We start from the raw sequence: 12,113 nt of genomic DNA on the forward strand, positions 1-12,113 counted from the left end.
CTCTGATGCCACACTGCTGATCGTGTTAGTGGCACTCAAAGGGTAAGTCTGTACTCCAGCTGGGAACATGTTTCCCAAAGTAGGTAGACAGACATGTGCTAGCTCTGCTCGAGTTTGCATGCTTATTATAGTAGTGTAGCTGGAGGTAGCACAGGCAGCAACGCTAGCTAGCCGCCTGAATACAAACCCTCCCAGACCCTCTGGATACCTAAGTAGTGAGCTAACCCCAGCCGCTACCCATGTTACCATAGCTACACTGTTATTTTTAGTGTGTTAGCTCAAGCAGAGCTAGCACATCTGTCTACCCATGCTGGGAAGCACACTCCTGGCTCCAGTGTAGACGTAGACATAGTGACAATGTGAAAACACCAGTCTGCAGTGACAATATGTGATTCTTTTTGCCCACAAGTGCTGATATCCATATAAACACAGAATCTATTTTGTGAGATAGATAGATAGATAGATAGATAGATAGATAGATAGATAGATAGATAGATAGATAGATAGATAGATAGATAGATAGATAGATAGATGATATTATATACACACACTCACACACACAAACATATAGGATGTACATTGAAGTAGACAACAGAGAGTGGAGAGGGTCATTTTACTGGCTGAGATCAAAATCCAGCAGCCAGCTTAGTGTAATGACTTGCAATGCTACAGAATGACTATGCAGGTCTGGAAACATGAACAGCTCACAATTCCAAGACAGCATAATGAACGATCTGACTGGAGAATGAAAACATTCAGCACAACTATCTAATGCTAGTTAAGGGAAAGTGCAAATTACTCCTCACCTGCTGCTGCCTTTCAGTTACTGGCTCTGAACCATAAACAAAACCCAGGAAACTGAACATTGGCCCCCTGTATTATAGCAAAGACCTAGAGAAACTAAGTTACTTGCCAGCACCTGGAATTCTCTTTATGTATTTTCTCCTCAGAAGTCCATGTGTGAAGCTCAGAACCATGAAAAGCAAATCACCCTAGGAGAGAGCCACTTCACATATGCAATTGGTCACTAACATTAGAAACACATGTAGCGCTTTTCTCTCTCTCAGAGAACTGAGGCTCTAGGAGCAACAAAGCTAATTAGTTTTCCCCTTTCTATGTTGCTTCGATAGATCTAGGTAAGTTCATGGAGGATAGGTCCATCAAAAGCTATTAGCCAGGACGGCGTCCCTAGCCTCTGTTGACAGAAGCTGCGAATGAGCGACAGGGAATGGATCACTTGATCATTACCTGTTCATTCCCTCTGGGGCACCTGGCATTGGCCACTGTTGGAAGAGAGGATACTGGGCTAGATGGACCTCTGTCTGACCCAGTATTGCCGTTCCTACATTTTTATTTCTATCCTCAGAGATTAGCCAGCTGTAACAATACACCTTGCGAAGAAGAATACTTAAAGAGGAACCACAAAGCAACCCAACAAGGGGCATCTCCCAAACTTCCACAGTGTGCTTGGGTGATGATCCTATTTTTCTGTAGATTCAAGAGTCGTAACAAGACTAATCCTCCCAACATATATCCAGGAGACTCTACCTGTTGGTGTGCTGAGACCACTACCTATCATGCTAACCAATACTGTCCAGTTGTTTCCTTATGGTACACCCTCAGTCTGTCTCTTTTCTGTATCCATCCATGGTCTCTTGTCTTAAATTTAAATTGTGAACTCTTCGGGGCAGGGGCCATCTTTTTGTTCTGTGTTTGTACAGCGCCTACCACAATGAGACCTTGGTTCATAACTAGGTCTTCTAGCAATTACGATAATAAAATAATAATAATAATCTGCTTAATTAGACTATTCAGTCCAAGATTCAAAGACCTCCTTTGATCACCATCAGGATAAGAACTAGATGCGTCTAGTCTTGATTGAGGAGCTCATCTGGGAAACTTACCATTTTCTGGTCTGTGGAATTCCAAGGAGGCTTATGTCATATATTGGAACTCTAAGCTATATGCACAAACAAGGTAAAATTCACCCCAAAGATGCCTATTGTGTGTTTGTATATTAGCAAAGAGTTTGGGGCTGAGGTGCCATATTTTATCACAGAGTAACTAGACTGCAGGAATTTCTCTCTCTTTATACTGTTGGTGAGAGGCACTTATAAGGGAAGGCTGTCATAGTGGGGCTTTGAGTCCTTGGGACCTAAAGCCTAAAGAAGCTGAGCAGTTCCAACTCTCAAAGAACACAGCAAGCATCATTATGAGATCATTTTGATGTGCCCATATCTAGCTCTGCAAAGAGACTTTACTGCAGAAAAAAGAAAAGCACTTTTGGTGCTCAAGGACCCAAGTTCTCTCCCTTTTGGTGGCCTGGGGTCATTACTTCAGGATTTTTTTTTTTAAATCCATCCTCTGGACTGACTACCAAGGTTACCGTCGTTGGTCTCATGCCAGCAAAAATTAAACTAAACTAGTTTTTAGCTGCCTGTTTTCTCCCAGGAGTTTCTGACCACTTTCCAGAGCCTTCTCTTCAACCTTTAAAGGGCCTCTTCTCCTCTTCATAAAAAGGGACATATGCACTAAAGACCCATTAACATTAATGAGAATTACACAGATAAGACTCTAAGCACTTGGAAGGGAAAAGATAATATAGACTTTACCTATTCTAAGTCTGAGACCCGAAATGTAGTTCTGAGAAAACATCTTCCACTTAACCGTGTAACATGCTGCTGCCATTTCAGTGGCCCAGCCCACACACATGTTGGATTCTTGATGTCTCCAACTCTGCCATCTGCCATTTTATTTGCTTCTTTCTTTTTTTTTTTTAAACTCTATTGTTAGTAGCACTACTGTGGTGACTGCATAACCTGAATCAGCCTTGACTGAAAGTCTTACAAATTAACTGGGCACCCGGAGGGTACACTGGATAACATTATAACACTGCCACATAGGTCCTTGAATCAATTCCGAGAAGAAAATAACTGTCTGTTTAAAAAGAGAGAGGGGGGGGGAACCCATAACTCATCCAGCCAGTAAAAGATACGGCTGTTGAATTTTGTGGGATGCAACAACATGCTGAAAGCAAAGATCCCAGACCTCCTGCAGGAGATGTTTGCCCCTGCCTTTTACAGCAGCTCTCTCTGTCAAACCAAGTTCTTATATTGGTAGCCATGACTGCAGTATCTGAATGCCTGGTGGTTCTATGGATGCTCCATCAATAAAACTTGTTCAGTGAATGGCAAAAAAGCCACTTGCCTGAGCTAAGCAAGTTGTTCACAGATTAAAGCTAGTTTGCTCCATACAGACACCACAGCAGCTAAAGGGCAACATTTTAAACTATTCTTACACTTGGGCACAGGCATCTTAGTAACAAAATGACTGCTTATTACTGAATGACTTCTCATCCTTGCTGTTGCAGTACATGGAATCACAGAAAGAGATGACTGAAAGAAATCAGGTACACCAAAGTCTGTTCACCCTGCACAAATGCAAAGGGTGATGTAGGCCACACCCAACTGACACTAAGACAGTCCATGGACCAGAGGAATAAGAAAAAACAAAGTGCTATGAAGGAAAATTCCTTCCTGACTTCTAACCTGGCAATTAATTCAATCATGTGCATGCGAGCAAGGTTCATTGTGGTTAACTATCTAATTCCCAATAGACCCCAAGTTTCCATTGACATCCTAGTCATAGTCCACAGTTTTCCTGAATGCCAGTGGTTTGAGTTCTGGTAGATTAGGACAGGAGGATTGTCCTATTCACTGCACAAGTGCCAGCTCACAATCCTCAAAACCAAGACAGCTCAGGGGCAACTCATCTTAAGATGTTCTCTAAGTCAGCCAAAACCCTAGCATCCTGTGATTCCATTCTTCCACTAAAGTTGGATGAGGAGCAACATCATAGCAGAATTTTGCATAAAGAGACCAAACACTTTTGCATGTGGTTTGAGAGGTGGGAAGGAGGGGGGTAAAACTTTTTTTCCCAAAAGACAGACAGGCTGACAGAGACTTGCCCAGATCTATTAGCTTTACCGGAACATATGCTGAAGAATGCCGCGTATATGTACATGTGTAAACAGAAATACACACTCACACAATGCTGAATTTTGTGTTGGCGGCCCGACTGCGGTTGCCCATGTTCCCTAGGCAGTGATCAGTTATGAGGGAACAGGAAAAAGTTACAATGTAATGATTAATTAGCGCACTGGGCTATTATTCATGGCAGTTAGAACAGCAGCAGCCACCACAGCAATGCTGGTGGCCTCTCCCCATAAGGCAGTCTTGCCAATCTTGGCTGGATGCTTCGAACCAGCCAAGGTAGGAAAAACAGCAAAATCCAGTGCCAGCAAAAGTAAGAAGCCGATTTCTCCATCTTGCATATGAGGAACAAATCTGCAGGGATGACAACATTCCCTTTATATTGGCATACCTGGTGTTTACAGGATGTGACAAATACCAGTATCACTATTTACTAACTATACGTAGCAACATTATTGATACTACCTGTCTAGAATTACTCCCTACACTGCTGCAAGTGAAGGACTTTAACGGTAGCTGGCAAGTATCAATGATGATAGGCATGGCTATGGTGCCAGGGCTTGAACAGATGGTCAAAGCGTGTCTATTTAACTGAGGGGATAGTCTGTGGATGCCTCTAACCCTGGTCAGCCAAAACCAAACATATCACAGCCACTCTTCTTCACTTTGTTTTTTACCTGCAGCTCATAGCCAACTAAGGAACGAAAGGAAGACAAGCAAAGAAAGCCAAATCGGGGAATTCATAACCCTTAGTGCAACCTCTCCACCGAGGGCTTTTTAAGAATTATAAAGCAGTACATTAAAGAGGAATCCCACCACAAAAACAGTTGTACTTGTCCCAGGGTTATCTCAGAGCACAGACACCCAGCACTAATGTCTGATCTCCAGTGTTAGGAAGGTGGAGTCAATCTACCCTATTCTAGCTTTGTCAGTGATTTAACTTTGCACAGCTATGCAGAGTTACATAGGCAAACTTCTAAGTTACAGCTTTCTTTTTTATTTTCCAACAGAAGCTTTGGCTGTTTATTTAACAAGACCTTGAAAGAAACTATTTACCAAAAAAGCAAATTCTTCCTTCGACAAACTCTCTCCCTCTGAAAGGCTTTGCTCTCTGTGTGGATTATTCATTTACTTTAATGATTTTAAAGAGGCAGTGTTAGGATGGAGAGAAGTGAAGAATCCACAAGACAGAAGTAGTTTCTAGAACTAGTTATTATAACAAAATGTTCCGTTGTATATGCTGTCTCAAATTTGCTCAAGGAAAAAATTAGGATTTTAGAAACCACTTTTCAAAAGGAGCATTGTTGGAGAATCTGGAAGCTGCTATGCCCATGGTATCTCTTGAAGAGCACTATATGATGGGATTTGTCCTACATGGCCAGGTCATCTCATTCTAACAGAGCAATAAATAATCCCTTTCTCTTGCCTTTGGAGAAGCCTAAAATGTTGCTCTTGCCCACTATACCTAAAACAGGAAATAAAAACCCACCCATAGGAGAATGGTAACGACAGCAGCAAATTGTCATCTTTCATTGGCATAGAGCTTAAGGCCACAAGGACCACCAAATCACCTAGTCTGTCTGATTTCCTGTATATCACAGGCTGCCACCCCCACAGCAAGCCCAACAACCACAATTAGACCAAAGGATTACAATCCTCAGGAGACTAAACTATTGTATGCCACAGGCAGAGAACAGGAGGGACCCAGGTGCATCAATACCTGAGGTGCATGCAATGGGAGAGAAATGATTAAGTGAGATTTCATGTCTATTGTACATATGGATGTATTGGACACAGTGACCAAGTTACGGGGGAGAATTCAGAGGGTCACAATGAGGCTGATAATCAGAATGGAAATAGAAGCCTTTTATAAAAATCATCTGAACAGTCAAATCTTTCTTTCTGTCTCTCTCACACATGCACACACACAATGTTAAGCTGCCCCTCGCTAACTGTTGTCTTTGGCCCATCTAGCCAATTGGTTAATTGATGCACATGTCGTAAAGTCATCCCCTCGAAGACATAAGAGTGTAGGGGGTTGGACATTGTTATCTGCAGACATTTGCAGAGGAGGGAGCAGAAGGAAAGAGGTATTGACCTTGGAGACTTATGCAGTATTTTCTTACCTTGAAATGTTATCACATGTTTACATTTTGACACAGGACACCAGAGCAGAGCACCCCAAAGGTTTGGATTCCAATTTGTACTTCACAGACCCCCCACCCCCCCACCCCCGGTATATAAAGCCAAAACAAAAGCCCTGGATCCAAATATCCCTAAACTTTGAAAATGTTCTGTTCTGGATCTCAGGTAAAAACTTCAGAGACTAACCAATTTATTTGTGCATAAGCTTTCGTGAGCTACAGCTCACTTCATCGGATGCATACTGTGGAAAATACAGAAGATGTTTTTATACACACAGACCATGAAAAAATGGGTGTTTATACAGTATGCATCCGATGAAGTGAGCTGTAGCGTTTGTAGTGATAAACACCCATTTTTTCATGGTCTGTGTGTATAAAAACATCTTCTATATTTTCCACAGTATGCATCCGATGAAGTAAGCTGTAGCTCACGAAAGCTTATGCACAAAAAAATTGGTTAGTCTCCAAGGTGCCACAAGTATTCCTTTTCTTTTTGTGAATACAGACTAACACGGCTGTTACTCTGAAACCAGGTAAAAACTCGTCACCCAATCATAGGTAGCATTCATTAAGGTTTCTGTAATTAGTTGTGTAGCAAATTAAACCACACATTCCATTTATCCCCAAAAAAATAAAAATAAGGAAACAGGTATCTCCATCTGTAGGTGGAGTGAATTAGGAGTTCACTCCACCTACCCCTGCAGCATACTGGGGTCTTAAAAATCAAGGGGAAAATTTTTTAAATGCATCTGGAAAACCAGAAGACATCTTCCCTGGGCAGCTTCAAATGCCAGAAATCTTCCAGTTTTCAACAAGTATTCCTGCTTTTTGATCATACTTCCATATAGATTAATAGCTCATCTACACTGAAACTGTGCTCCTTGTAATTAGAGAGATAAAAGCAGGGAAAATTAAAGGGGCGGGAAAACAATTCTGCACTATGTTGGCCACAGTTGGTGCCCAGATCTTTGGATTGCTTGCTTTAAAATACATGTTGTTGCTGAGGTTTGATTTAAAAATCTTATCTGAAAGAACTGCTGCTGGCTCCTGAACAATCTGCATTTCTTGTTACTAAGTAAAATGTCTGAGGTGTGCCCAAGTGTGAAGAAATTATAAGCGAGAGTTCACACACTCCATACCACACTTATGTACACACTCTATACCACACACACACACACACACGTCTGTTGGATCTTCTATCTCCCTTCTTCGTGCAATATAATCTGCAGTTTACTTCTCTGTAATAAATTATACAACCCATCTTTTTCTAGCTGGAAGGTTTAACAGTGCTTGTAAAAAGAAAAATGATAACAGTCCATTCTTCTTCATGCCTTACAGTTAAGGACCTACCAAAACTGTGGATTTTTGTGGATAAATAGAAATTCGAATTTTGCTTCTCTCAAACTGCCAGATGATTGGGGAAGATCCCATAAACCTAGCACATTTTAACAAATATTTTCCCACACTTTCAGCAAAAAAGAAATAAAAAACTATGTCTCCGATTCTGCAAACACTTAAATGCTTGCTTAACTTTAAGCACTGTGATTAGTCTTATTGAGTTCAATAGGACAACTCACTGTGCCTGAAGAGAAGCTCATGTGTAAGACTTTGCAGGATTGGGGCCTATTTTTGCAACAAATTTTGTTAGCAACAATTAAATACATAGGACTAGAATGAGTCTTTAGGCACAGTCTTGCATAGTGGTGAGGAACAGATGCAACCACCCCACAGAGGGAGCTCAGGAAAAGAATTGTCTTTCAAAGTCTAAATTCCCTGCCTTGTCCCTGGGGAAAGTAACTCACTACAGCAATTTAACAGATTATCAGCTTCTTCCATGGACCAGCCACCAAAAGTGGGAGAAGAAATGTAGGGTTCCCCCATTTCCAATTCCCTTTCTGGCCCTTTCTTGACAAAACACACCAACCATGCAGACCCGGCTCTCCCTCTCTCTATACCCATCTGCAGCCAAGATGTATAAGAGTCAGGGTTAGAGCTGCCAACTTTCTAACTGCAGAAAACTCAACACTCTTGTCCCGCCCCCCTGCCCCTGCTCCACCCCTTCTCTGTTGCCCCACCCCCCACTCACTCCAGCCCTCCTCCCCCCATGGCTCGCTCTCCCCCACCCTCACTCACTTGCTTCACTGGGCTGGGGCAGGGGATTGGGATGATGTGGGAAGGGGTGAGGGCTCCAGATTGGGGTGCAGGCTCCGGGGTGGGGCCAGAAATAAATGGTTCAGGGTGCAGGAGGGGGCTCTGGGCTGGGACAGGGGGTTGATTTGAAGGAGGGGGTGTGGGCTCCAGGAGCGGGCTCAGGGCTGGGGTAGAGGGTTGGAGTGTGGGAGGGAGTGTGGGGTGCAGGCTCCAGGAGGGAGTTTAGGTGCAGGAGGGGGCTCAGGGCTGGGGCAGGGTGTTGGGGTGCATGGGGGGATGTGGGGTGTGGTCTCCGGGAGGGAATTTGGGTGTGAGAGGGGGTTCTGACCTGGGGCAGGGGGTTGGGGTGTAGGTGGGGGTGCAGGGTCTGGGAAGAATCCCCAGGGCAGGGGATTCAGGGTGTGGGCTCCTGCCAGGCGGTGCTTACCTCAGGCGGCTCCCGGTCGATGATGTAGCGGGGCTAAAGCAGGCTCCCTGCCTGTCCTGGCTCTGCACTGCTCCCGGAAGCAGTCACCATGTCCAGCCCCTAGGCGGAGGAGTAGCCAGGAGTGCACGCTGCCTGCGCCCACAGGCACTGCCCTCGCAGCTCTCATTGGCTGCAGAGGTGGCACTCAGAACAGGGGCAGGGCGTGGAGCTTCCCTGATCTTACCTGCACCTAGGGGCCGCAGGGACATGACAGTCGCTTCTGGGAGCGGTGCTGACCGGAGCTGCCAGGGCCCCTTTTTGACTGAGTGTTCCGGTTGAAAACGGGATGCTTGGCAAACCTACTCGGGGGGGGGGGGGGGGAGGAAGCGTTGTACAACAATGCAGTACCAGGCCACAGTCTGGCCCTTACTTCTAAAACAGTGGAAATTTATGCTGCAAATGCAAATTACAGCAGGGCAAAGGACTGATCATTTAAGAGAGATAAGGTAGGTGAGGTAATATAGTTTATTGGACCAACTTCTGTTGGTGGAAGTGATAAGCTTTCAAGCTTCCCAGAGCTCTTCTTAAGGTCTGGGAAAGGTAACCAGAGTGTCACAGTTAACAGTATAGTTAACCAATTATACTTTTGAATATGCTCCTGAATTATCTATGCATTATTCTCTTGAATTTGTTATTGAAAATTATTTGAATAATTTGTAGTCTGTAATTCATTTGTGAGCAGACAATTACGAACACTTACATTCGAAAGACAAGATGCTTTGACTGGACAAATAAATCATGTTTCTGTTTTTGGACAGGATGAGTAGCTCTGAGCATCTTGTTTCAAGTGCAAATACTTATGATTGATCATTCAAAAGTTGCTTTCTGTGAATATTCTCTAATATTTGCTTAAAATATGTGTTTTCACAGACAGTCCTGCTTGTAAATTAGCTCACTCAAATATTTGTTAAAAGGGACAGGAACACAATCAAAGTCAGTCCTTTAGAAATTCAAATGAAAGTTTTTGGAAAATATTTCACCTCTACTAATGTACTTCAAGATGAATGATAGAAAATGCAAAACTACATTGTATTTACGAAGTTCACATTTTAGTAAGTAGGAAGATTATCAGTTTTTAATATTGCCAGTGCTTTGTTATACACAGTAGTAAAATGACTGAATATTTTAATTAGTTGTTTAGACCTTACTCACTACTCAGTTAGACAAAACTCTCACTGAAGGATTCTTGACTGAAAAAGGAGATGCAACATTTGTCTCACTGAATTAATAAAACTTAAATACATACATATATATTATTATTGCACCATGATCAATCTTTAGAAAATCCCACTGAGTTCCTAATATTTGTGAACTTGTATTTTGTAAATTATATATATTAATGTTTGTGGTGGTTTCCAATTTGTAATCTGTTCTTGCATAATTTCTGCCAAAATTTGCAGAAGTTTCCAAAAAGTTCTTGTAATTTTTTTATTCTCTTTCTCCTGCCCCAGCATCCCGCCTGTTCTTCAAAGTTCTCATTTTTGAGCTCTCTAAAAACCTCAGCCTGAGTGTGCTAGGTAAATAGCATTTTCAAGTAGATTCAATGTGTACCTTTAAGTATCCAGAAAATGTTGCTTAATGTTACCTTTTCTCTTCCAACTCCAAAAGGGTTAAGAGCAGCTCCTAACACTTCTCTTTTATGCTGCTGTAAAGAAAAGAAATGCTTATATTTAGGGATTTACTCAGACAACACCTTGAGTTTTCATAACGTTCAGATGACTCAGTGTTCAGCTGGAGAAGTAGGTGGCTTACTGTGTATATATCAATATATATCCATCTGCTGGAATAAGACAAAACAAAGTCCTACACATTCACATTCAGCATGCAGGTGAAGAACATGTAAACAAGAAGCACTAGTAACGAAAACATCACACCACACATGTACTTTATAGGGAAAAAGTTGCACATGAATATCATATTATGGAGGCATTCACAGAGACTCCAAGGCTACAAATCCCTTCATTTCGTTGTTAAAGTGGGGTTTTATCATCATTAGGGACAAAATAAATACTTGTTTTAACCAAAATTATACCACTTACTCTTGCCTTTCAGTAGCATTTTTGGGAAAAGTTACAAGTAAATACTTTTAACAGTTCCGGAGTTAAACATCACACATTTTCAAAATTGAAGAACTGGAGTCTAATGCTTTATAATTATACATGTATAATTTATAAAAGACTTTGTTTTAACCTGGAAACTTTAAGATATCTAGATAGCATCAAAGTATTAGCACTACTTATCATAATGGCCAAAATTTTCAAAGCTGGGTGCCAAAAACTAGGGGTAGATTTTCAAAGGCACAAATGAGAATTACACACACAACTCCCAATGACTTGCAATGGGAGTTAGGTCCCTAACTAACCTTTGTGCCTTTGAAAATCTCCCCCCAGGTTCCTAAATCCATATTGAGGCACCTAAATAAAAGTGGCCCAATTTTCAGAGGTGCTCAGAACTCATCACTCCAAGCGAGGTAATAATTCTCCATTGCCCAAACACCTGAGACTCTTCAGATGAGTCCAAAGGGGCTACTTAGCCTAGTATTACAGCCCTGCCATTTAGAAGGTACTACATTCAAGTCCTGAGAATTTTTTTTCTTAAGTTTTTGTTAGTAATAATCCTCCCAAAATTTTATGTCAGCAAAAATTCACACAGCCCCTGGAAAGAACCTTCAGTTAGGATGACCAGATAGCAACTGTGAAAAAACAGTACAGGGGGTGGGGGGTTAATAGGTTCCCAGATAAGAAAAGGTCCCCCAAAAAGGCACTGTCCCTATAAAAACAGGACATCTGGTCACCCTACCTTCAGTATGATATAGCTATAGCATTAGCACAAAGCTGAGTAACCCCATTATGATTCACTGAAGAGTCTCTCATCCTTTTTGGAGGGAAAATTAGGGGGAAGGGTTGGCAGGTCCAACACATGCACCGTACTAACAACCTGATTACAGCACTAGAGTTTTTCATCATGGTAGGAAGGCATGGGAACACACAACTAATTCCCAACAACTATAAAACAGTTATATTCATGGCCAGCTTATAAACAACATTAACCATGCAATTGCACACACAAAATGTGTAAAAATTCATACTGGACATTCCAACTGCAACCTTAACTCTGGCTGGATCCTAACTGCTCAAACTTTGAAAAGGTTTGGATCTAGATCTGGATCTCAACTTTTCATCTCTGTTCCATCAGCAGCTGAAACATCATATAACTACAAAAGTGATGTGTTACGTTTGTGGACAGAGTTAAGGCTGGTATTAGACTCTGCTGTATGAATTTTCTCATAAACAGATGGAGTATTACAGTCTTTACTTACACTATATCTTAACTGATCAATGTTTATATTATATTAATGGT

At 42.0% G+C, this 12,113-nt stretch overlaps 1 protein-coding gene across 8 annotated transcripts in view; it reads right to left on the reverse strand.

The window, feature by feature from the left end:
* Positions 1-12,113, reverse strand: part of ZBTB20 (zinc finger and BTB domain containing 20) — a 669,002-nt gene that overhangs the window by 542,181 nt on the left and 114,708 nt on the right. For 6 of the 8 annotated variants that reach the window (XM_073308823.2, XM_073308794.2, XM_073308780.2 and 3 more), the window contains exon 2: positions 10,339-10,398. The exons of 1 other annotated variant lie outside the window; for it this stretch is intronic. The gene's annotated coding sequence lies outside the window, so the exon portion shown is untranslated. Of the gene's footprint in view, positions 1-10,304; positions 10,399-12,113 lie in introns of all 8 variants that reach the window. One more of the 8 variants, XM_073308787.2, reaches the window with a different exon arrangement.

The sequence above is a fragment of the Lepidochelys kempii genome, chromosome 1 (genome assembly GCF_965140285.1).
Source record: "Lepidochelys kempii isolate rLepKem1 chromosome 1, rLepKem1.hap1, whole genome shotgun sequence".
In the NCBI taxonomy this organism is placed as follows: Eukaryota; Metazoa; Chordata; order Testudines; family Cheloniidae; genus Lepidochelys; species Lepidochelys kempii.